The 23,500-nt window shown below is 46.9% G+C and overlaps 1 pseudogene; it reads right to left on the reverse strand.

The window, feature by feature from the left end:
* Positions 1-14,719: 14,719 nt before the first annotated feature.
* On the reverse strand, positions 14,720-14,926 carry LOC142262547 (U2 spliceosomal RNA; annotated as a pseudogene).
* Positions 14,927-23,500: the final 8,574 nt, after the last annotated feature.

Raw genomic sequence — 23,500 nt, forward strand, 5'->3', positions numbered from 1 at the left:
TAAAAAAGTTGGAGTGTGCAATGCAGGCAGACGTGCTCTGCAAATGTCTTTGCACTAGTGGGACTATAGCAAAGTCCAATAGCCACGTATAGGATGCCACTAGGTACACTGAGTGTTTGCTAGTATAATGGCTTACTTATAATTAGTTGGAGTGTGCAACGCAGGCAGATGCGCTCTGCAAATGTCTTGGCACTAGTGGGACTATAGCAAGGTCCAATAGCCACGTATAGGATGCCACTAGGTACACTGAGTGTTTGCTAGTATAATGGCTTACTTATAATTAGTTGGAGTGTGCAACGCAGGCAGATGCGCTCTGCAAATGTCTTGGCACTAGTGGGACTATAGCAAAGTCCAATAGCCACAGATAGGATGCCACTAGGTACACTGAGTGTTTGCTAGTATAATGGACCTGACATTACCTCTCTACTAACCAGAATCCCACAATGTCTGTCTGCTATTTCATCCTTCTTCTCTGTGCGATTCCTAAAACTTAACATGGACAAAACAGAATTCATTGTCTTTCCTCCTCCTCACTCATCTCCTCCAACAAGCCTTTCCATCAAACTCGATGGTTGCTTACTCTCCCCAGTCTCACAAGCTCGTTGTCCTTGGAGTGACCCTCGACTCTGCTCTATCCTTCAAGCCACACATCCAAGCCCTCTTCACCTCATGCCGATTACAACTCAAAAACATCTCCCGGATCCGTGCTTTCCTTAACCAAGAATCATCAAAAACATTAGTGCATGCCCTCATCATCTCCCGCCTCGACTACTGCAACCTCCTGCTCTCTGGCCTCCCTTCCAACACTCTTGCACCCCTCCAATCTATCCTAAACTCTGCGGCCCGCTTAATCCACCTCTCCCCTCACTACTCCCCAGCCTCGCCACTCTGCCAATCCCTTCACTGGCTTCCCATCACCCAACGACTCCAGTTCAAAACACTAACTATGACATACAAAGCCATGCACAACCTGTCTCCTCCCTACATCTGTGACCTAGTCTCCCGGTACCTACCTGCACGCAACCTCAGATCCTCACAAGATCTCCTTCTCTGCTCCTCCCTTATCTCCTCTTCCCACAATCGCGTACAAGATTTCTCCCGTGCATCCCCCATACTTTGGAATGCTCTACCTCAGCACATCAGACTCTCCCCTACCGTGGAAAGCTTCAAGAGGAACCTCAAGACCCACCTCTTCCAACAAGCCTATAACCTACAACAGCCCTCAGTCCAGTAGACCACTGCGCAACCAGCTCTGTCCTCACCTATTGTACCATCACCCATTCCCTGTAGACTGTAAGCCCTCGCGGGCAGGGTCCTCTCTCCTCCTGTACCAGTCTGTTATGTACTGTTAATGATTGTTGTACGTATACCCTTTCACTTGTAAAGCGCCATGGAATAAATGGCGCTATAATAATAAATAATAATAATAATAATAATAATGGCTTACTTATAATTAGTTGGAGTATGCAACGCAGGCAGATGCGCTCTGCAAATGTCTTGGCACTAGTGGGACTATAGCAAGGTCCAATAGCCACGTATAGGATGCCACTAGGTACACTGAGTGTTTGCTAGTATAATGGCTTACTTATAATTAGTTGGAGTGTGCAACGCAGGCAGATGCGCTCTGCAAATGTCTTGGCACTAGTGGGACTATAGCAAGGTCCAATAGCCACGTATAGGATGCCACTAGGTACACTGAGTGTTTGCTAGTATAATGGCTTACTTATAATTAGTTGGAGTGTGCAACGCAGGCAGATGCGCTCTGCAAATGTCTTGGCACTAGTGGGACTATAGCAAAGTCCAATAGCCACGTATAGGATGCCACTAGGTACACTGAGTGTTTGCTAGTATAATGGCTTACTTATAATTAGTTGGAGTGTGCAACGCAGGCAGATGCGCTCTGCAAATGTCTTGGCACTAGTGGGACTATAGCAAGGTCCAATAGCCACGTATAGGATGCCACTAGGTACACTGAGTGTTTGCTAGTATAATGGCTTACTTATAATTAGTTGGAGTGTGCAACGCAGGCAGATGCGCTCTGCAAATGTCTTGGCACTAGTGGGACTATAGCAAAGTCCAATAGCCACGTATAGGATGCCACTAGGTACACTGAGTGTTTGCTAGTATAATGGTTAAGTTAAAATTAGTTGGAGTGTGCAACGCAGGCAGATGCGCTCTGTAAATGTCTTGGCACTAGTGGGACTATAGCAAAGTCCAATAGCCACGTATAGGATGCCACTAGGTACACTGAGTGTTTGCTAGTAAAATTGCTTAGTTTAAAAAAGTTGGAGTGTGCAATGCAGGCAGACGTGCTCTGCAAATGTCTTTGCACTAGTGGGACTATAGCAAAGTCCAATAGCCACGTATAGGATGCCACTAGGTACACTGAGTGTTTGCTAGTATAATGGCTTACTTATAATTAGTTGGAGTGTGCAACGCAGGCAGATGCGCTCTGCAAATGTCTTGGCACTAGTGGGACTATAGCAAAGTCCAATAGCCACGTATAGGATGCCACTAGGTACACTGAGTGTTTGCTAGTATAATGGCTAAGTTAAAATTAGTTGGAGTGTGCAACGCAGGCAGATGCGCTCTGCAAATGTCTTGGCACTAGTGGGACTATAGCAAAGTCCAATAGCCACGTATAGGATGCCACTAGGTACACTGAGTGTTTGCTAGTATAATGGCTTACTTATAATTAGTTGGAGTGTGCAACGCAGGCAGATGCGCTCTGCAAATGTCTTGGCACTAGTGGGACTATAGCAAAGTCCAATAGCCACGTATAGGATGCCACTAGGTACACTGAGTGTTTGCTAGTATAATGGCTTACTTGTAATTAGTTGGAGTGTGCAATGCAGGCAGATGCGCTCTGCAAATGTCTTGGCACTAGTGGGACTATAGCAAAGTCCAATAGCCACAGATAGGATGCCACTAGGTACACTGAGTGTTTGCTAGTATAATGGCTTACTTATAATTAGTTGGAGTGTGCAACGCAGGCAGATGCGCTCTGCAAATGTCTTGGCACTAGTGGGACTATAGCAAGGTCCAATAGCCACGTATAGGATGCCACTAGGTACACTGAGTGTTTGCTAGTATAATGGCTTACTTATAATTAGTTGGAGTGTGCAACGCAGGCAGATGCGCTCTGCAAATGTCTTGGCACTAGTGGGACTATAGCAAAGTCCAATAGCCACGTATAGGATGCCACTAGGTACACTGAGTGTTTGCTAGTATAATGGCTTACTTATAATTAGTTGGAGTGTGCAACGCAGGCAGATGCGCTCTGCAAATGTCTTGGCACTAGTGGGACTATAGCAAGGTCCAATAGCCACGTATAGGATGCCACTAGGTACACTGAGTGTTTGCTAGTATAATGGCTTACTTATAATTAGTTGGAGTGTGCAACGCAGGCAGATGCGCTCTGCAAATGTCTTGGCACTAGTGGGACTATAGCAAAGTCCAATAGCCACGTATAGGATGCCACTAGGTACACTGAGTGTTTTCTAGTATAATGGTTAAGTTAAAATTAGTTGGAGTGTGCAACGCAGGCAGATGCGCTCTGCAAATGTCTTGGCACTTGTGGGTCTATAGCAAAGTCCAATAGCCACGTATAGGATGCCACTAGGTACACTGAGTGTTTGCTAGTAAAATTGCTTAGTTTAAAAAAGTTGGAGTGTGCAATGCAGGCAGACGTGCTCTGCAAATGTCTTTGCACTAGTGGGACTATAGCAAAGTCCAATAGCCACGTATAGGATGCCACTAGGTACACTGAGTGTTTGCTAGTATAATGGCTTACTTATAATTAGTTGGAGTGTGCAACGCAGGCAGATGCGCTCTGCAAATGTCTTGGCACTAGTGGGACTATAGCAAGGTCCAATAGCCACGTATAGGATGCCACTAGGTACACTGAGTGTTTGCTAGTATAATGGCTTACTTATAATTAGTTGGAGTGTGCAACGCAGGCAGATGCGCTCTGCAAATGTCTTGGCACTAGTGGGACTATAGCAAAGTCCAATAGCCACAGATAGGATGCCACTAGGTACACTGAGTGTTTGCTAGTATAATGGACCTGACATTACCTCTCTACTAACCAGAATCCCACAATGTCTGTCTGCTATTTCATCCTTCTTCTCTGTGCGATTCCTAAAACTTAACATGGACAAAACAGAATTCATTGTCTTTCCTCCTCCTCACTCATCTCCTCCAACAAGCCTTTCCATCAAACTCGATGGTTGCTTACTCTCCCCAGTCTCACAAGCTCGTTGCCTTGGAGTGACCCTCGACTCTGCTCTATCCTTCAAGCCACACATCCAAGCCCTCTTCACCTCATGCCGATTACAACTCAAAAACATCTCCCGGATCCGTGCTTTCCTTAACCAAGAATCAGCAAAAACATTAGTGCATGCCCTCATCATCTCCCGCCTCGACTACTGCAACCTCCTGCTCTCTGGCCTCCCTTCCAACACTCTTGCACCCCTCCAATCTATCCTAAACTCTGCGGCCCGCTTAATCCACCTCTCCCCTCGCTACTCCCCAGCCTCGCCACTCTGCCAATCCCTTCACTGGCTTCCCATCACCCAACGACTCCAGTTCAAAACACTAACCATGACATACAAAGCCATGCACAACCTGTCTCCTCCCTACATCTGTGACCTAGTCTCCCGGTACCTACCTGCACGCAACCTCAGATCCTCACAAGATCTCCTTCTCTGCTCCTCCCTTATCTCCTCTTCCCACAATCGCGTACAAGATTTCTCCCGTGCATCCCCCATACTTTGGAATGCTCTACCTCAGCACATCAGACTCTCCCCTACCGTGGAAAGCTTCAAGAGGAACCTCAAGACCCACCTCTTCCAACAAGCCTATAACCTACAACAGCCCTCAGTCCAGTAGACCACTGCGCAACCAGCTCTGTCCTCACCTATTGTACCATCACCCATTCCCTGTAGACTGTAAGCCCTCGCGGGCAGGGTCCTCTCTCCTCCTGTACCAGTCTGTTATGTACTGTTAATGATTGTTGTACGTATACCCTTTCACTTGTAAAGCGCCATGGAATAAATGGCGCTATAATAATAAATAATAATAATAATAATAATAATGGCTTACTTATAATTAGTTGGAGTGTGCAACGCAGGCAGATGCGCTCTGCAAATGTCTTGGCACTAGTGGGACTATAGCAAGGTCCAATAGCCACGTATAGGATGCCACTAGGTACACTGAGTGTTTGCTAGTATAATGGCTTACTTATAATTAGTTGGAGTGTGCAACGCAGGCAGATGCGCTCTGCAAATGTCTTGGCACTAGTGGGACTATAGCAAGGTCCAATAGCCACGTATAGGATGCCACTAGGTACACTGAGTGTTTGCTAGTATAATGGCTTACTTATAATTAGTTGGAGTGTGCAACGCAGGCAGATGCGCTCTGCAAATGTCTTGGCACTAGTGGGACTATAGCAAAGTCCAATAGCCACAGATAGGATGCCACTAGGTACACTGAGTGTTTGCTAGTATAATGGACCTGACATTACCTCTCTACTAACCAGAATCCCACAATGTCTGTCTGCTATTTCATCCTTCTTCTCTGTGCGATTCCTAAAACTTAACATGGACAAAACAGAATTCATTGTCTTTCCTCCTCCTCACTCATCTCCTCCAACAAGCCTTTCCATCAAACTCGATGGTTGCTTACTCTCCCCAGTCTCACAAGCTCGTTGCCTTGGAGTGACCCTCGACTCTGCTCTATCCTTCAAGCCACACATCCAAGCCCTCTTCACCTCATGCCGATTACAACTCAAAAACATCTCCCGGATCCGTGCTTTCCTTAACCAAGAATCAGCAAAAACATTAGTGCATGCCCTCATCATCTCCCGCCTCGACTACTGCAACCTCCTGCTCTCTGGCCTCCCTTCCAACACTCTTGCACCCCTCCAATCTATCCTAAACTCTGCGGCCCGCTTAATCCACCTCTCCCCTCGCTACTCCCCAGCCTCGCCACTCTGCCAATCCCTTCACTGGCTTCCCATCACCCAACGACTCCAGTTCAAAACACTAACCATGACATACAAAGCCATGCACAACCTGTCTCCTCCCTACATCTGTGACCTAGTCTCCCGGTACCTACCTGCACGCAACCTCAGATCCTCACAAGATCTCCTTCTCTGCTCCTCCCTTATCTTCTCTTCCCACAATCGCGTACAAGATTTCTCCCGTGCATCCCCCATACTTTGGAATGCTCTACCTCAGCACATCAGACTCTCCCCTACCGTGGAAAGCTTCAAGAGGAACCTCAAGACCCACCTCTTCCAACAAGCCTATAACCTACAACAGCCCTCAGTCCAGTAGACCACTGCGCAACCAGCTCTGTCCTCACCTATTGTACCATCACCCATTACCTGTAGACTGTAAGCCCTCGCGGGCAGGGTCCTCTCTCCTCCTGTACCAGTCTGTTATGTACTGTTAATGATTGTTGTACGTATACCCTTTCACTTGTAAAGCGCCATGGAATAAATGGCGCTATAATAATAAATAATAATAATAATTATAATAATGGCTTACTTATAATTAGTTGGAGTGTGCAACGCAGGCAGATGCGCTCTGCAAATGTCTTGGCACTAGTGGGACTATAGCAAGGTCCAATAGCCACGTATATGATGCCACTAGGTACACTGAGTGTTTGCTAGTATAATGGCTTACTTATAATTAGTTGGAGTGTGCAACGCAGGCAGATGCGCTCTGCAAATGTCATGGCACTAGTGGGACTATAGCAAGGTCCAATAGCCACGTATAGGATGCCACTAGGTACACTGAGTGTTTGCTAGTATAATGGCTTACTTATAATTAGTTGGAGTGTGCAACGCAGGCAGATGCGCTCTGCAAATGTCTTGGCACTAGTGGGACTATAGCAAAGTCCAATAGCCACAGATAGGATGCCACTAGGTACACTGAGTGTTTGCTAGTATAATGGCTTACTTATAATTAGTTGGAGTGTGCAACGCAGGCAGATGCGCTCTGCAAATGTCTTGGCACTAGTGGGACTATAGCAAAGTCCAATAGCCACGTATAGGATGCCACTAGGTACACTGAGTGTTTGCTAGTAAAATTGCTTAGTTTAAAAAAGTTGGAGTGTGCAATGCAGGCAGACGTGCTCTGCAAATGTCTTTGCACTAGTGGGACTATAGCAAAGTCCAATAGCCACAGATAGGATGCCACTAGGTACACTGAGTGTTTGCTAGTATAATGGCTTACTTATAATTAGTTGGAGTGTGCAACGCAGGCAGATGCGCTCTGCAAATGTCTTGGCACTAGTGGGACTATAGCAAAGTCCAATAGCCACGTATAGGATGCCACTAGGTACACTGAGTGTTTGCTAGTATAATGGCTAAGTTAAAATTAGTTGGAGTGTGCAACGCAGGCAGATGCGCTCTGCAAATGTCTTGGCACTAGTGGGACTATAGCAAAGTCCAATAGCCACGTATAGGATGCCACTAGGTACACTGAGTGTTTGCTAGTAAAATTGCTTAGTTTAAAAAAGTTGGAGTGTGCAATGCAGGCAGACGTGCTCTGCAAATGTCTTTGCACTAGTGGGACTATAGCAAAGTCCAATAGCCACAGATAGGATGCCACTAGGTACACTGAGTGTTTGCTAGTATAATGGCTTAGTTATAATGAGTTGGAGTGTGCAGAGGACAGGAGGGTACAGTGGCAGGATTGTGGTGCTCTGGGTAGAGGAATGGAAGCCTGCCTTTCTATTCCCTCCTAATGGTGAAATGCAGGGAGGAAATCCCTGACCTTGGCTACACAGATGCTGTTGCTGTTTGCAGGACCTGTCACGTATGGCTCTCTGACCCTGCCGGTTTGAGTCCTTAAAAGGACTGCTATAAAGTGCTCTCCCTATGCTGTCTAACGCTGTGTATGCAGCGCATACAGCTGTATCGGCTATAGGACTCAGGAGGACGGAGCTGCGACAGTGATGTCTGACACCAAAGACGCAGAAGGCAGATAATGGCGTCCGTGAAGAAAATGTCCGGTTTTATAATGCAGGGACATGTGACATGCAGATCCTATCACACATGCCGTTGCTTCTCTGGCTCAAAGTCAACTTAGCTGTGTGTGTGTCTGTGATTGGCTGACATGCTGGCCCGCCCCACAAGACGCGCGCACTTAGGGAAGGAAGACAAGAAAAAAAAAAAAAAATGGCGATCGCCATTATAGAAACAGCAGTGATCTGAAGGCGCTGTTCACGCACACTATACACTGAAATGTGATAATAGTTTGATTCACAGAGTGACTTACACTATTACAGCAGAAACCAAGCTATGATTTAGCTGTTTTTTGGCTGCTAGAACCGTTCTCGAACGTTTCTAGAACTATCGAGCTTTTGCAAAAAGCTCGAGTTCTAGTTCGATCTAGAACATGCCCCAAAATCACTCGAGCCTAGAACTGGAGAACCACGAACCACGAACCGCGCTCAACTCTATCCAGGAGCTTTGGTTCCCTGAGTTTCCAATAGCAAATGTCTAGAAAAAACTCTGTCCATTGGCACAACTCAGCAAGAAAACGAGAAGACCGAGAAGATATATTTCATTTATCTTAATGCCACCTTCTTAACAGCACTAAACCCTTCTATTATGTCCCTTAGCCTTTTGAGCTTATCCTCTGGTAAGCGGAAGACCATGCCTCTGGTATCGATCTCAGTGCCTAAAAACTGTATTATAGTAGCCAATCAGAATACAAAAGGATGCATAGGAAGCGTGACTTTATTTCAATATTTTAAAACAATCCAATAAAATGAAGAAAAGTCACTCATACAAGATCCACAGAAGTTGTATAATACATACATAAATCAAAACACTATAAGGCCTGTTTCACACGTCAGTGATTCTGGTACGTTTGTGCTTTTTTTTAAACATAACAGAATCACTGAGATACGCAGATCCATTATAATGAATGGGTCTGCTCACACATCAGTGATTTTTCACTGCACGTGTCTCCGTGCGGCGTACCCGCGTGTCCGTGATTGCTGCACGGAGACATGTCCATTTTTTTCTGGCATCACTGATAGGATGTCCATAAGGTGGCAGCAGAGCATAACAGAAAAAGGTGCCTATTGTGCACTGAAAAGACCCAATGTGATGCACCAGACATATAGAGCCCTAATGGATTCACAAATATAAGATATATCATGAATGACTACTGCATAATGAACGCTAGCATGAAAAAAGAAAGGAATCCATAAAAATAAATAATAAATGGTGCACATATGTTAGAGCCCCACCGAAGGACAAAAAAAGTCTGATGGAAATAGAGAGCATATAGGAACAATAAGAATGTGCAACAGAGAGGAAGGTGAGAATGCAGGATCAATCACTGCCTGTCAGATATTAATAATCAGGGAAATAACTCTGGAGCAGACGCACAAATTAGGGTCTTACCTGGTAAGGTAACAAATAATTAATAGTAGTTGCACTCACCTATTAAGGTTGTGCCAGTCACAACCCCTAAATGCACGTTACAAATGGCGACAGCCGCAGCCCCTAGTAGAAGAGCAATAACGTATAGGAGGAAAATCGGGTGCGTGCCGCGCTGTCACCAAAGGAAACTGATGTTAATTATTTCATCTCTTTATTCTTTTTTCCGGTCAATGTGTTTCAGAGATCACTGTCTCCTTCATCAGGGCAAAAAAAGAACAGTATGCAATCAAAGGAGGAAGAACCTCTATATATACACATATGGAGCTACGTCAGAGGACTGACTGCTGTATTTCAAATACTGCCGGGATGGTCAACTGTTACAATACCGGCCATAAAAGTTCTCAAGTGATATATTGAGAAACATTTATAAAATCACTGGGGTATAGTGTTTCAAATTTCATCAGCTTTTTGAGACAAAAATCAGAAAAAGAAGAAGAAGAAGGACAAAATGAAAAAAAGAAAAAAGAAGAAAAAAAAAACAAAAAGGGAGCATTGAGCTCCAGACCCTGTATTGAGTCTTAGAAGTGTAGTGACAAGTGCATCTGTCCACAACCCTGTAAGGGTGAACGGGATGACGGACAAGAAAAATTATGTTCGTGGCAAAAAATGGTGGTGTTGCTATATAAAATTGCATTAAGAATAAAGAAAGGAAAAATTTCTTTATAAAAGTAGTGAAGAAAAAAGTGGAAAAAAGGGGAGTGTAAGCCATTTTACTAATAAATAGTGATGAGCGAGCATGCTTGTTACTACTCGGTACTCGCACGAGTATCACTGTACTCGGTCTACTCGACGGGGACCGAGTAATCTCGCGATACTCGTGCTGTACTCGTGGTCTTCATCCCTGCATGTTGGCGCTCTTTTGAGAGCCAGCCCTCATGCAGGGATTGGCTGGCAGACCACTGCAATGCCACAGCCCTGTTAGTTGTGGAATTGCAGTGATTGGCCGGCCTGCACAGCGTGACCGAGCCTTTATACCGGCGGGCGCGCTGTGCTCTGCTCACAGCTATCCAGACAGTCAGTGCAGGGAGAGGGTCGCTGCTTCAGGGAAAGGTTTGCGGCCCTTTATAGCTATTTCCGTAGCAGGGCTGCAAACAGTGTGACCAAAAGTCCTTCTCAGGACTATTCTAGTTGTATACAGGCAGGCAGGGTATAGCCAGGTCGGAGTACAGTAGCAGAGTCCTTCTCAGGACTATTGTTGCTGTATACAGGCAGGGTATAGCCAGGTTGGAATACAGGCTAGTGACCAAAAGAGTCCTTGTCAGGACTATTGTAGCAGTATACAGGCAGGCAGGCAGGCAGGCAGGCAGGGTATATAGCCATTCCTAGTGGTGACCGTATACCAGCCTTCATCATATCTGGGGCTGGTGTACACAGTCTAAAACAGTCCTGATAGTGTCAGACTTCTCAGCAATTGTCGCTCCTAAAACCTGTTAGGTTCTTAGTGCGTCCGTGCTTGCATTTAAAAACCGCACGTGTGTGCCTGTCGGTGGCAGCGTACAGGTGCACTTGTGTGCGTTTTTACCAAACTATTATATAACGCACAAGTGTAGTGTATAATACACGTCAGTCAGCAGTGGCTGATAGTGTCAGAGTTCTCGTCATTAATTTTTGCTCCTAAAACCTGTGTTAGGTTCTTAGTGCGTCCGTGCTTGCATTTAAAAACCGCACGTGTGTGCCTGTCGGTGGCAGCGTACAGGTGCACTTGTGTGCGTTTTTACCAAACTATTATATAACGCACAAGTGTAGTGTATAATACACGTCAGTCAGCAGTGGCTGATAGTGTCAGAGTTCTCGTCATTAATTTTTGCTCCTAAAACCTGTGTTAGGTTCTTAGTGCGTCCGTGCTTGCATTTAAAAACCGCACGTGTGTGCCTGTCGGTGGCAGCGTACAGGTGCACTTGTGTGCGTTTTTACCAAACTATTATATAACGCACAAGTGTAGTGTATAATACACGTCAGTCAGCAGTGGCTGATAGTGTCAGAGTTCTCGTCATTAATTTTTGCTCCTAAAACCTGTGTTAGGTTCTTAGTGCGTCCGTGCTTGCATTTAAAAACCGCACGTGTGTGCCTGTCGGTGGCAGCGTACAGGTGCACTTGTGTGCGTTTTTACCAAACTATTATATAACGCACAAGTGTAGTGTATAATACACGTCAGTCAGCAGTGGCTGATAGTGTCAGAGTTCTCGTCATTAATTTTTGCTCCTAAAACCTGTTAGGTTCTTAGTGCGTCCGTGCTTGCATTTAAAAACCGCACGTGTGTGCCTGTCGGTGGCAGCGTACAGGTGCACAATTTGCACAAACTTTGATATAACGCCCAAGTCTAGTGAATACACGTCAGCACAGCATTGCAAAATGCGCAAGGGCGTTGGCAAGGAACAAGGAAGTGGACGTGATGGTGGTGCAGGCAGAGGCCGAGGTCGTGGGCAAGCTCTAATTTTGCCACAACAAAGGGCCACATCTAGTCGCTCGCACGTCCTGTCCCAAATTCTTGGGGACCGCAGCAGTACACCGCTCTTGAACCAAGACCAGTGTCAACAGGTTGTTAGTTGGATAGCGGATAATGCTTCCAGTCAGATTGGCACCACCACAAACACTCTGTCTTCCACACGGTCAAGTGTCAGTAGCCGTGATACTGCACCGCACATTTCAGAACCTGATCCTCCTTCCTACCACAAGGCTGAGTACACGTCCTCGGACATTAATGATCCCACACTTGGACACTCGGAAGAGCTGTTCACATTTCCATTCGCACATTCTGGCCTCTCGCCAGCTCATGTTGAAGTGGGTCATGAGGAGATCGTATGTACAGATGGCCAAATATTTGAGCAGCCACGTTCTCACGAAGTTGGCAACGTGTCTCAACAAGGGGTGGACGATGATGAGACACAATTGTCAGGAAGTCAGGAGGAGGAGCAGGGTGCGGAAGAGGAAGACGACGTGGTGGATGATCCAGTAACTGACCCAACCTGGCAGGAGGATATGCAGAGCGAGGACAGCAGTGCACAGGGGGAGGGAGGCGTAGCATCCCAACAGGCAGTAAGAAGCAGGGTGGTGGCTCCAGGCAGAAGTCAGGCAACCGTTCCCCGGAACAACAACACGACACAAGGTGCCTGTACAAATGTTAGGTCTTCCCGAGTCTGGCAGTTTTTTAAGTTGGATCCAGATGATTCTAAAAAGGCCATTTGCAACACCTGCCGTGCCAGCATCAGCAGGGGTACCAAAACTAGCAGCCTGACCACCACCAGCATGATCAGGCACATGTCAGCCAAGCACCCGACTTTGTGGGAAGTACAACACAGTCGAGGAGCAGTGCTTGCTAATGTCACTGCTACGTCTTCGCTGGTTGTGCATGCGAGCCAATCCCCTGTCCATGCTGCCTGCGAACAAGCCTCCTCCGGTCCTGCACCTGCAGTTGCCTACTCAGAAATAACACCATCATCAAGCACGTCCTTGTCCCAGCGCAGCGTTCAGTTATCCATTCAGCAAACCTTTGAACGCAGGCGCAAATACACTGCCAACACCCCACATGGGCGCCCTGGACAAGCCAGGTCGTCACAGGTACTACACCAACACACTCTACACTCCGGCTAGGCACACCGAAGCTAAACACAAATCCTAGTTGCCTTCCTCCAGGGGCTGATGTCCACACCAGGGGGTGGGCCAGGCGGTTGATCCCACCCACCGAGGAGTTCACAGTCCTGGAGGCGGGAAAAGGAGTCAGATTAGAGATCAGTTTTGGAGTTAGAGAAGTGAAGAGGAGAGGAGACTGACCGTGTCCGGGTGTGTGGCCCGGGCACTCAGCAAGGTTGGCAGACGGTGGTGACCTTCTGCAGGAGAGGCTGATTGGAGTGAACCGTACGGACCGGGGATGGGCGGTGGCCCGCCGGTACCAGATCGGGGAGTGAAGAGAAGCCAGCACCATCCGGCAGGGCCTACGGACCCCGACCAGGCTAGGAGTCGCCGTAAAACCGGTCAAATCCGTTAGCGACAGGAACCTCCAGGGTTTCCCAGCAGTCAAGACCCGATTGAAGGCAACAGCTCACACCGTAGAGGGAAGCACAGTCACCGCCAAGGCTACAGTTCCCAGGGCCAGAGCCTGCGGGCAAAAGGGGCTCCCTCAGCATCCATCCAAGCTGGGGAGCGGGTTACCGGTGGGAAGCCCGCTAGATTTTGGGGGAATAAAAGGGGTCCAACACCACATCCCCACAGGTGCACACCCACCCATCAAAGAGAGCTATAAGCCAATACCACCTTCACATTGCCAGTGTACCAAGTACATGTTGAGCAACATGAAGGCGGCTGGGGTTATCCGTGACAGTTGTAGCCTTTGGGCAGCTCTGTTGATCCTGTTAAAAAAGAAGGACGGCACCACTCCCCGTATTGAGGAATCGCTAGCTGCATTGAGAACTGCAAATTATTTTTCTACCCTTGATCTCACTAGTCACTATTGGCAAGTGTCCGTTGCTGAGGCAGACCGGGAGAAGACCGCCTTCGCCACCCCTATGGGTCTCTGCGAGTTCAAAAGCATGCCCTTCGAGCTGTGCAATGCGCCAGGAACCTTCCAGAGGCTGATGGAATGCTGCTTGGGACAAGATTTTAGGGTGTATAAAAAGGGAGATTAGATCCCGTGATCCCAACGTATTGTTACACCTCTATAAATCACTTGTAAGGCTACATCTGGAATATGGGAACCAGTTTTGGGCTCCACATTTTAATAAGGACATTCAGAAGTTAGAGTCAGTTCAAAGGTGGGCAACTAGACTACTACAAGGAATGGAAGGCCTCCCATATGATGACAAGTTGAAAAAGTTATTAAGTGATTATTGGCTGCAATGGGGCTTTCTGGCTGGTGCCAGCCTCTCTTCTTAGCACACAGGAACCACAATCCCTACACCATGCTTCAATGGATTCTCTCATCCCAGCCCAGTAAAACTACATATTTTACACAGTCATAAGCAGCCAAAAGGGATCTATTCTATTCAATTGCAAATGATCTAGATAAGACTGAGAATAAGATACTGCACGGGACATAGCAGAGTTGGTCAAGTTGAGTGGAGATGAGTTTGCTATTTGGCACAGCTTTTTGCATCAATAAAGCAAGTAAAAGGTGTGAAAGATAAAAAAAAGGGTGAAAGTGTGAAAAGTGAATTGGCCAAATTGAGGTGCATATAAAGTTTTTGCTTTCTTTCAATTAACTAATGGGGCTCATTTGAATCAGGTGAATTGAGTTCTGCTTTTGGAAACTGGGTTAAGAAGGGGTGCACCGGTCCTGGAGGTACTGCAATACCAGGTCAATGCGTGCAGTGGACAGAGCAAGATTTTTTCCATCTCCTTGTTCTAAAAATCCATTTAATATATGGTCCCCAGAGAGGGGACGTATCAGATATTAAACTGATAAGAACAGATTTAATTTTTTTTTTTTTCTGTTTATCAGTAGGACTTCAAAATAACAAAGGTGATCGCCTCCCGTTGCCTGGGAACCGTCCAGGCACAAGAGGGCTATGTGTCACCAGAAGGCGCACACACTTCCTCAAGGCCGGCAGACGTGCAATCCCAGGCACCTTCCAGTACCGACCAAGGTAGCGTCCTCCGAAACTACACTTGATCTTAGCCAAAAGGCCGAGAAGCTATAACCCGAATTGGTTACGGCCTTGAGTGGCACCCTGGCCTATACCGGACACATCTTAGGGAGAGGGAGACAAACCCACGCCTACAGAAGACATTTTGTCACCCAAGCCAACCCTTGAAAAGGCTGTTTTGCAGAGCAAAAACAAGAAGAATGGTGCTTTTTGCAGCCGCCGCCCACTGCAATGAATCTGAATAACTCCTCCTTTTGGACACAAGCACCTCCCCTCCCCCTTGCAGTCTTTCCAATTCATGATACAAAAAGACGGACGGACAGGACAGGACAGGACAGGCTGCCTGACTTTCCGTCACTGCCACCCTTTGCCATCCTTGCCCGTAGAAAGCCCTTTCATCATCCCCAAACCCTAATCTTTTCCCTTCCCTTCCCAGATGCGTCTCACTCCCTTTCATTAGGAAGTGAGCGCAGCCTTTTCTCCGTTCTGCACATGCGCGACGTTAAACACAAATGCGCAGGCGTGCGTTCCATTACCCTCACTGCATTCCACTCCCATACAGGAAGTGGGCGCAGCTATTACTACGGTCGCACATAAAAGAACCCACGGCCACCACTGCACATAGCTGACTCCACCACAGGACACCCACTTCTACACCAACGCAGGTAAGACAGGATCGGCACCTCTATGCTCCCGTTACAATCAGGCTCAGTCACCATGTGATAACGCTCTCAACTCTTTAGTTGCAGGCTCCCCTTGCTTCACCTCCACTGGCTGTGCTGCCATTTCCTCTCCCACCTGGAAGGTATACTTTATTCCACTATTTTCCTGTTTCTCTCTTCCCCCTTTTCCCATAACCTACTTTTATCTGCATTTGTGGGGTATCTATATGCTATTTACATCATAGTTTTATTCATTAATATGGAAGGGAAGAGTGCCCATGAGAGTGTTGAACTGCGGAGAGCAAGAGATTAAGCTGCTCCGATTTGCCACCATTGATAAGCTGTTCTCAGTAGATACACATGCTATCCAAACAGCAGCATCCACCATTGCTTCAGCCCACCCATTCAGTGACAGCTCACCAAGTCAGCCAGAGGAGTGGTGTAAGGAATTACACGTAGGCACTGACTCCACACCTTCACATCACAAGAAGGGGGTCTACAGGCTAGTGCAAGAATACGAGCAAGTCTTCAGCAAACATCCGCTAGACTTTTGAAGAATAAAAGGGGTCAAACACTACATCCCCACAAGTGCACACCCACCCATCAAAGAGAGATATAAGCCAAAACTACCTGCACATTACCAGTGTACCAAGGACATGTTGAGCAACATGAAGGAGGCTGGGGTTATCCGTGACAGTTGTAGCCTCTGGGCAGCTCCGTTGGTCCTGTTAAAGAAGAAGGACAGCACCACTCCCCTGTATTGAGGAATAGCTAGCTGCATTGAGAACTGCAAATTATTTTTCTACCCTTGATCTCACTAGTCGCTATTGGCAAGTGTCCGTTGCTGAGGCAGACCGGGAGAAGACCGCCTTTGCCACCCCGATGGGTCTCTGCGAGTTCAAAAGCATGCCCTTCGAGCTGTGCAATTTGCCAGGAACCTTCCAGAGGCTGATGGAATGCTGCTTGGGACACCGAAACTTTGAAACGGTACTGCTATACCTTTATGATGTTATTGTTTATTCTAAAGCAAACAAGATTTTAGGGTGTATAAAAAGGGAGATTAGATCCGGTGATCCCAACGTATTGTTACCCCTCTATAAATCACTTGTAAGGCCACATCTGGAATATGGGGTAAAGTCCTGAGCAGGTTGATAACCATTGGTTTGAGCATGGTAGGGTGTAGTGCGCATCTTCCTGCATCGGTAAAAGCTGCAGAAGTCCTTGAAGATTTCCGCTTCAAAGGCTGTGCCTTGATCTGTGAGGACTCTCTCTGAGTAGCCATGAGGTCTGCATAAGTGTGCTTGGAAGACCTTCGCTGCAGTATGGGCCATTAGATCTTTGACTTGTACCACAACCATAAATCTCGAGTAGTTGTCTACCATCGTAAGTGCATACGTGAGCTCGCCTCGATATTCTGCAACAAAACTCCCTTTTTCGATTTCAGTTTCAGCAAACACTCCTCTTCCTGTAGAAAATATTTATCATTACCTAAGACAGTCATTCTAATGCATGACAATATTAAGGCAATTTAGTTAAAACTTGTTTTAACTCACCTTTAAGGGGATTGATGTATTTCATGGTCAATCCAGGTTTGTCAGTGATGGCACTGACATAATGTATGGCGTCTTTTTCTGGCGTTATCCTTTGCCTTTTCATTGTGAAAATCCAGTTGCCTATATCAAAGCAAATTCTACTACTTGTAAAGTATGCAGAAAATGAAATGTAGAACATATAACATCAACTGCTTAGGAACGCATCATAGGTTAGTACTTAAAAGGATATTGTCATGTTCTAGTCATAATGCAAGCTGGACATTTTTCATGTTACCCTGTAATCGCCGGCCTGTTCTAATGCTCACAAGCCAAGATATAGGCTCAGCTGCTAAGGCTTCCCTCTGCCTTCTGAATGAAACTTGAATATGTCTGGGTCACTGTGTATATAGCAGGTGCTCAGAAAAAATAAGAGTCAATTCAATAGAAATAGCTCTGGCACACTATAGTGATCAATAACGTAAGAAAAGAACTCTTGGAATGCTGAAAATTCTTTATTTGTGCAAAAGGATAATTCATCCAACGTTTCGACCTTGTTTTTAGGTCTTTATCAAGGATAAAGTTATCTAAGATCATAAAGGGTTACAAAACCATATAAACACGTAATTAGTACATAGTACAACATAACAGTACAATATATTGCTACTTGAGAGTACAATGGGTCAAATGACCATGATGCACATACAAAAAATTTTTCCAAAGCCATAGTGAAAACATTTGTACTGAGGAAAGAAAATTTCCACATGACCTATCTGGAGAAACATTCTGGATCAAACAACCAAAAATAGTCAAGCAGGTAAATACACACCTATATGGATAACAGGATGATATGTGTTCAATTGTATAGCGTCATTGCCATTAAGGTACAAATGGAAAACTTGCAATCCTATATAGTGAAGGAAATGAACACATATCATATCAAAGAACACAGGAACATGGGTGTGAGAAAAACCTCAATGTTTATACTTTGTTCTTTATAATGGTGTGAACATGTATATGTCTCAGTACCTTATGCACTTGAGAATTCTAGTGAGTAGATCATGAAAGCCTATTTCAGAACTGGAATCGGTAAATAATTGTAGGTGGAATCTAAATGAAAAGATGGTACAAGTGTTATCATGACACGTGGGCTATAACACAATGAGGGGCACTGCAGCCAGAAACTTGAGATGCTGCCCCCTGACTGCTGGCCCCTATGCATGTTTAAATAGAGGTCTCCCCCTAGAAAGACACTGACCTGCCGCCCCCGCCTCCTGTGGTGTGACTGGCCTAAGCCCCGCCTCCTGGATACATATCACCGTGCTGCCCAGCTTCCAGCCTCTCGGCTGCAGGACCCGGACCTGTTTGGGCAGCCGGACACAGGGACCCGCTCCTGGAGGCGGTAAGAGAGCTATCAGCAGGGAGGTAAGCGTTTCAGCTCACAGCACTGTTAGCTGTGAGCGGCTCCCTCTATGCTGAGGCACAAGCGATGTGTGACCGGTGAGCGCGGCGTTCTAAGGGAACTACCCGCCCGCTGGTCCGCTTGTGCTCGCCATTATTTAACAACCTCACCCCCCCCCCTCCTCCCACCCCCCCCCCTCCTCCCCTAAAATCAGCATGGAGGAAAGCGTTCTGCTCACGGCGCTGTTTGCTATGAGCGGCTCCCTCCCTGCTGAGGCTCAAGCTACGTGCGCCGGCGAGCGGCGTTCTGAGGGAACTACCCGCCCGCCGGTCAGCTTGAGCCGCCATTAAGTTTGAAAAAGAGCGCTTCGCGCTCTTTGTCATTGGCCCCGCCCACCCGCCGCCCAGCAACCGCCGACCAGACACCGTCGCCAGTGCCGAGGAGGAGCTGGGTAGGGCTGTGTGCGCTCTGCACGGCACCTAAAAGGTGTGCCTCAGAGCGCAGCTGAAAAGCTCCGTTCTGAGGCGCATGGTGCCGGTAGAGAACGTGCGCTCAGCCTGCAGCTCCTGCCATAGACAGAGCAGGAGCTGCCGGCAAAGCGCACGGAAGTGACATGTCACTTCTTAGAACACAGCGATTCGGGCAACAGCTGAATCGCTGCGTTCTACTATGCAACGTGCGTACGGCCTCTACACAGTCTCCATAGACTGTGCAGGGGACGCAGGACGCATGAATTAGGCACACAGCCTAATTGAAGTGCAGACTCAGTGCAGTCCCTGTCACAGCGCAGGTTGGAGGCACGGTAGGGGAGAATCTAGTATGCAGGCACTAACCTGCAAGAGTCAAATCACCCCATCCCACACGCACTGAACTTCCCCTCCCCTCCGTTTGTATGCCCCGGGAATGCCAAGGGGGCTAGCCTGGGAATGAACCAGGGACCATGTGGGTCTCCCAGTGAGCGGGCGGGTTAAGGGATTCTGTTAGGACTTCAATGTTCAAATTGAGGGGGGCTGGTAGTGAACAGGGGCAAGAAGCAACAGTCAGCAGGTGGCGTGTTTTCCCTCCTGCTGATACCACACCTACACCAAGCCCCCTCCCAGGCCAAAACACACTCCATTTGACATTATGACAATGGTGACTGTTAACAGCCCCGCCCCGTTGTCACACAGGGGATTTCAGCATGTTATGGCGGCGGTGGGTGCGGTGCCGACTATCGCGTTGTACGGTCATGTGCAGGGGTCACGGTAGCAAGCTTTGGCATGGGTAGCCACCATGTCCGGAGTCTGTCATCTTAACCCTTGGATAGGTGTGAGCGTCGTCGTAGCAGGCGTTACGTGGGTAGATCTAGATCCAGTCGTCTTGTCATTTCCTGAATCACCAGGTGAGTACCCTGATGGGGAATGCGGGGTGGGATAAGTCCCCCTAGGGAGGATAACGTGACGTCACAGGTAACAGGCGTCCCGCCCAGCTCTACATGTTGTCACTAAGTTATTTATAACAATGTTATTGGTGCTGAGGGAATCGCCCTCCCCCGTTTCTGTTAAAAGCTGTGATGGTATCTAGCATTCCTACCCCTTGTAGACAGCATTCCACAATCTACCTGCTCTAACTGTAAAGAAGCCTTCCCTATTTCGGAGGATTAAGTTTGGTGGCAGTTTATTTATATTGACCACACGGGTATTTATACAAATTATTATTATTTATTATGCGCCATATAATTCATGGCGCTTTGCATGCGAAAGGGGTTTTTACATAATAGGTACCAGTATAATAATCATAAACCGTACAAGGCACAGACTGGTACAGGGGGAGAGAGGACCCTGCCCGCGAGGGCTCACAGTCTACAGGGGATGGGTGAGGAGACAGTAGATGAGGGCAGAGCTGATTGTGCGGCGCTGTATCGGACTGAGGGTTACGGCAGCTTGTAGGCCTGTCGGAAGAGGTACAAATGAGATATCCTCTGAGACGTCTTTCAAAAATTAAACATATCTTAATTTTTCAACCTTAGTTTAATACAGGCGGCCTCCATTCCTTGTAATAATCTTGTTGCCACCGGTTAACTGACCCTTCAAGTGATTTATTGATTAGTGACAATATTATGGGATCACGGGATCTAACCCCCCTGTTTTACCCCTAATGTCATGCTGTAATTGAAAGAAGGGATCTATATTGGTCACAGTTAGTTTTATCGAAATGTGAGAAGTATATCTCTGTACATTTGCATGGTTTGATTGTTTTTCTAAAACTGCTTTTTTTTTGTAGTGAAGTAATTTTCATCCTTTTTTACTAGATTTTCCCTCTTTGGTTAATTACGTATGTTTTAATTGGTTTTCCTTACCGTAAGAACTGAAAATAAACAAGTGAGATGGGAAAACCGGCAATGTTAGCTATTCGCAGAATAATTATGCCCGCTAATATTTTCTGGACAATTACTTCCACATACATATTCTAAAAGGTATAAATTCACTTTTAGTTTTTGTGTGCGTTGCATGGATTGGGGACGCTGCCCCATCGGGGCTTACGGTCTGGATTCCCTATCTGTATGTTTATGGGGGTGTGGGAGGAGGCTAGAGTGCCCGGAGTAGACCCACGCAGTCACGGGGAGAACGTACAGGCTCCTTGCGGATGGTGTCCTTGGCGGGATTTGGGCCCAGGACCCCAGGGCTGCAGCTAGCCATTGAGCCACCGTGCCATGCCATAATAGTTTCAAGAGCAGGAACAGACAGATTTGTAGATGGAGTATTACGGCGTTGCAGGGCCAGCTGTTTGGGATCATTTGCGATACAAAGTGTTTATATAGTTATATATATAAAAAAAAAAAAAAAAAAAATGCTCCTTATGCTGGGCCCGGGGGGACATGGTCCATTAACCTAACTTTGATTGCGCCTTTCCCCCTATTTCGGTTCCAGCTACACAAAAGGGGGGGTGGACTGGGAAATAGGAGAATGACCAGTGGTCCGACGATGCCGGTGGGTAAAAGCCTTAACCAACTACAGCCCTTTCCTCGAATAAGTAATCAGGCTGATTAGGTTTTTGTGGCTTGGAATGATTATGGGTCAACGCAGGGTTGAAGGCAAAACAGGCATCTGGGTTCCGGGTTAGTATCGGGCACCTTATTGCAATCCCAATCTCAGGTATTTTGGTAACTCAACCCACCAGCAGGATCAAGGTTGGAGTTCTCAGCTAGATGGTGGGGTGCTCGGTGAAGTTAGGCCTATGATCCGGGCCTCCATTTTGCATTGACCTGACGGTTCGATGGTACGTTATTCAGCGGGTGTTGCTCTGGTGGTTGATGTGCGTGACGATTTTACAAGCCACCCTCTAGTAATACACACCCTGCAGTATTCAGCGAATGTGCACCAATTTCGGTTGCAAGCAAACTGTTACGAGGTCGGTCTTCCCATTTTTAAATTGCGGAACGGTACTGAAGCGATGAGGGTCTTGTGGGGTGAAAGGTATTGAAGGGTTGGATGATTATGGTAAGCGAGTGGAGCACAGTAGGCCTATTCTTTTTTAGCCGAAGATTGTTTGTTTTGTTTTAAAAAAAAAAAAAAAAAAAAAAAGAAAAAAGTGGGGGTTTGGATTGTTCGCCCCATTGCAAATCTATACATTGATATTTTGGATCTTTTTCCCTCACTCGGCGGGTGTCCCGACGTTGTCGTTTATGTCTCTTAGGCGAGCGGGTGTATGGGACCAGTTTTTACCCATGACGACGGCCCTTCATTTTAGCGTTACGTAGTTGGTCCTCCATTTTGTGGGCTGGTTTTTGGTTGGTAATGCGACGGTTACTCGTTATTTTGGTGTTTGCCAGCCGTGGTACCCGGCACGCACTCTCCCAGAGTTGGGGTGCTACAAGGCTTCAGGAGCCAGCATACATGAGCACAGTTTTCAGTGGATCAGGTAACGACAATGGAAATGCATTATGAGGGACGTCAGGTCGGAGTTGGTTTTTTGAAATCGGGTTTTATTCGACACGTAAGGAGATTCAGAACAGTGTACAGGGCTAATGTAAAATGACATGATTGTGATTTGTTTATCCAAAAAAAAAAAAAAAAAAAAAAAAAAAATTTTTGTGGGTTTTTGTCTTTTTGTCAGTACCACCTTGGAGAGACGAGGTGTTTGATGGTTACGAGAATTCCCTGTTCTGACAGTGTTTTTGCCTTTCAGATCCAAGTCGGCCCAGTGATTGGGTCCGAGGTTACTTCCATGTATGTTGTCTGCGAGGAGAGCGGATCTTCGCCTCTTCGCCTTGGTGGTCGGTTCTTGGTTCCTGTTACAGTGAAAGTAATTGGAAAGGTTGCCGGAGCTTGGCTCAGCTGTGGGTCTATCAGAGGCGATCAAGATTGCGTGAGCTCTCTTTTCTACAACCGACTTGGTGATACACATAGGCTTCAAGTAGCTGGTCCAAGGCCGTCTAGCTAGGCCTCTTACCCTTATCCGGTCAGAGAGGTACAAGTTTCCCTGTTTTAGTGTGGAGTGTTACAACGATCCGGTCGAAGGTTACCCTCTGGCCCAGGTGGCTTGGAGCTATGGAAGAATGTGATAAGGATCTCTCCTGGCGCATGGTCGATCAGGGCCTACCCAAGTTGTGCTGTTAATAAAGTGTTTTTTAAAAAAAAAAAAAAAAAAGAGGTTGTTGGTCTGGCACCGCCAGCTGGAAGGCAATATTTGGCTGTCCTTAAGCTCGGATGGGTACACCCCAAAATGATGATGTTATGGATATGGTGGTTTCGGAAATGCCTGGGACGGCTCAGGTATTTCAGTTTTTGGGGGGGGTCGCAGCTTGCTGGCGCGGTGCTGCTCCTTGGCGGAAGGGGTAGAAAAAGTGGTGGTGAAATACCCGCGCCGGACGGCCGGAAGGC

This window comes from Anomaloglossus baeobatrachus, unplaced genomic scaffold, assembly GCF_048569485.1.
Source record: "Anomaloglossus baeobatrachus isolate aAnoBae1 unplaced genomic scaffold, aAnoBae1.hap1 Scaffold_2463, whole genome shotgun sequence".
In the NCBI taxonomy this organism is placed as follows: domain Eukaryota; kingdom Metazoa; phylum Chordata; class Amphibia; order Anura; family Aromobatidae; genus Anomaloglossus; species Anomaloglossus baeobatrachus.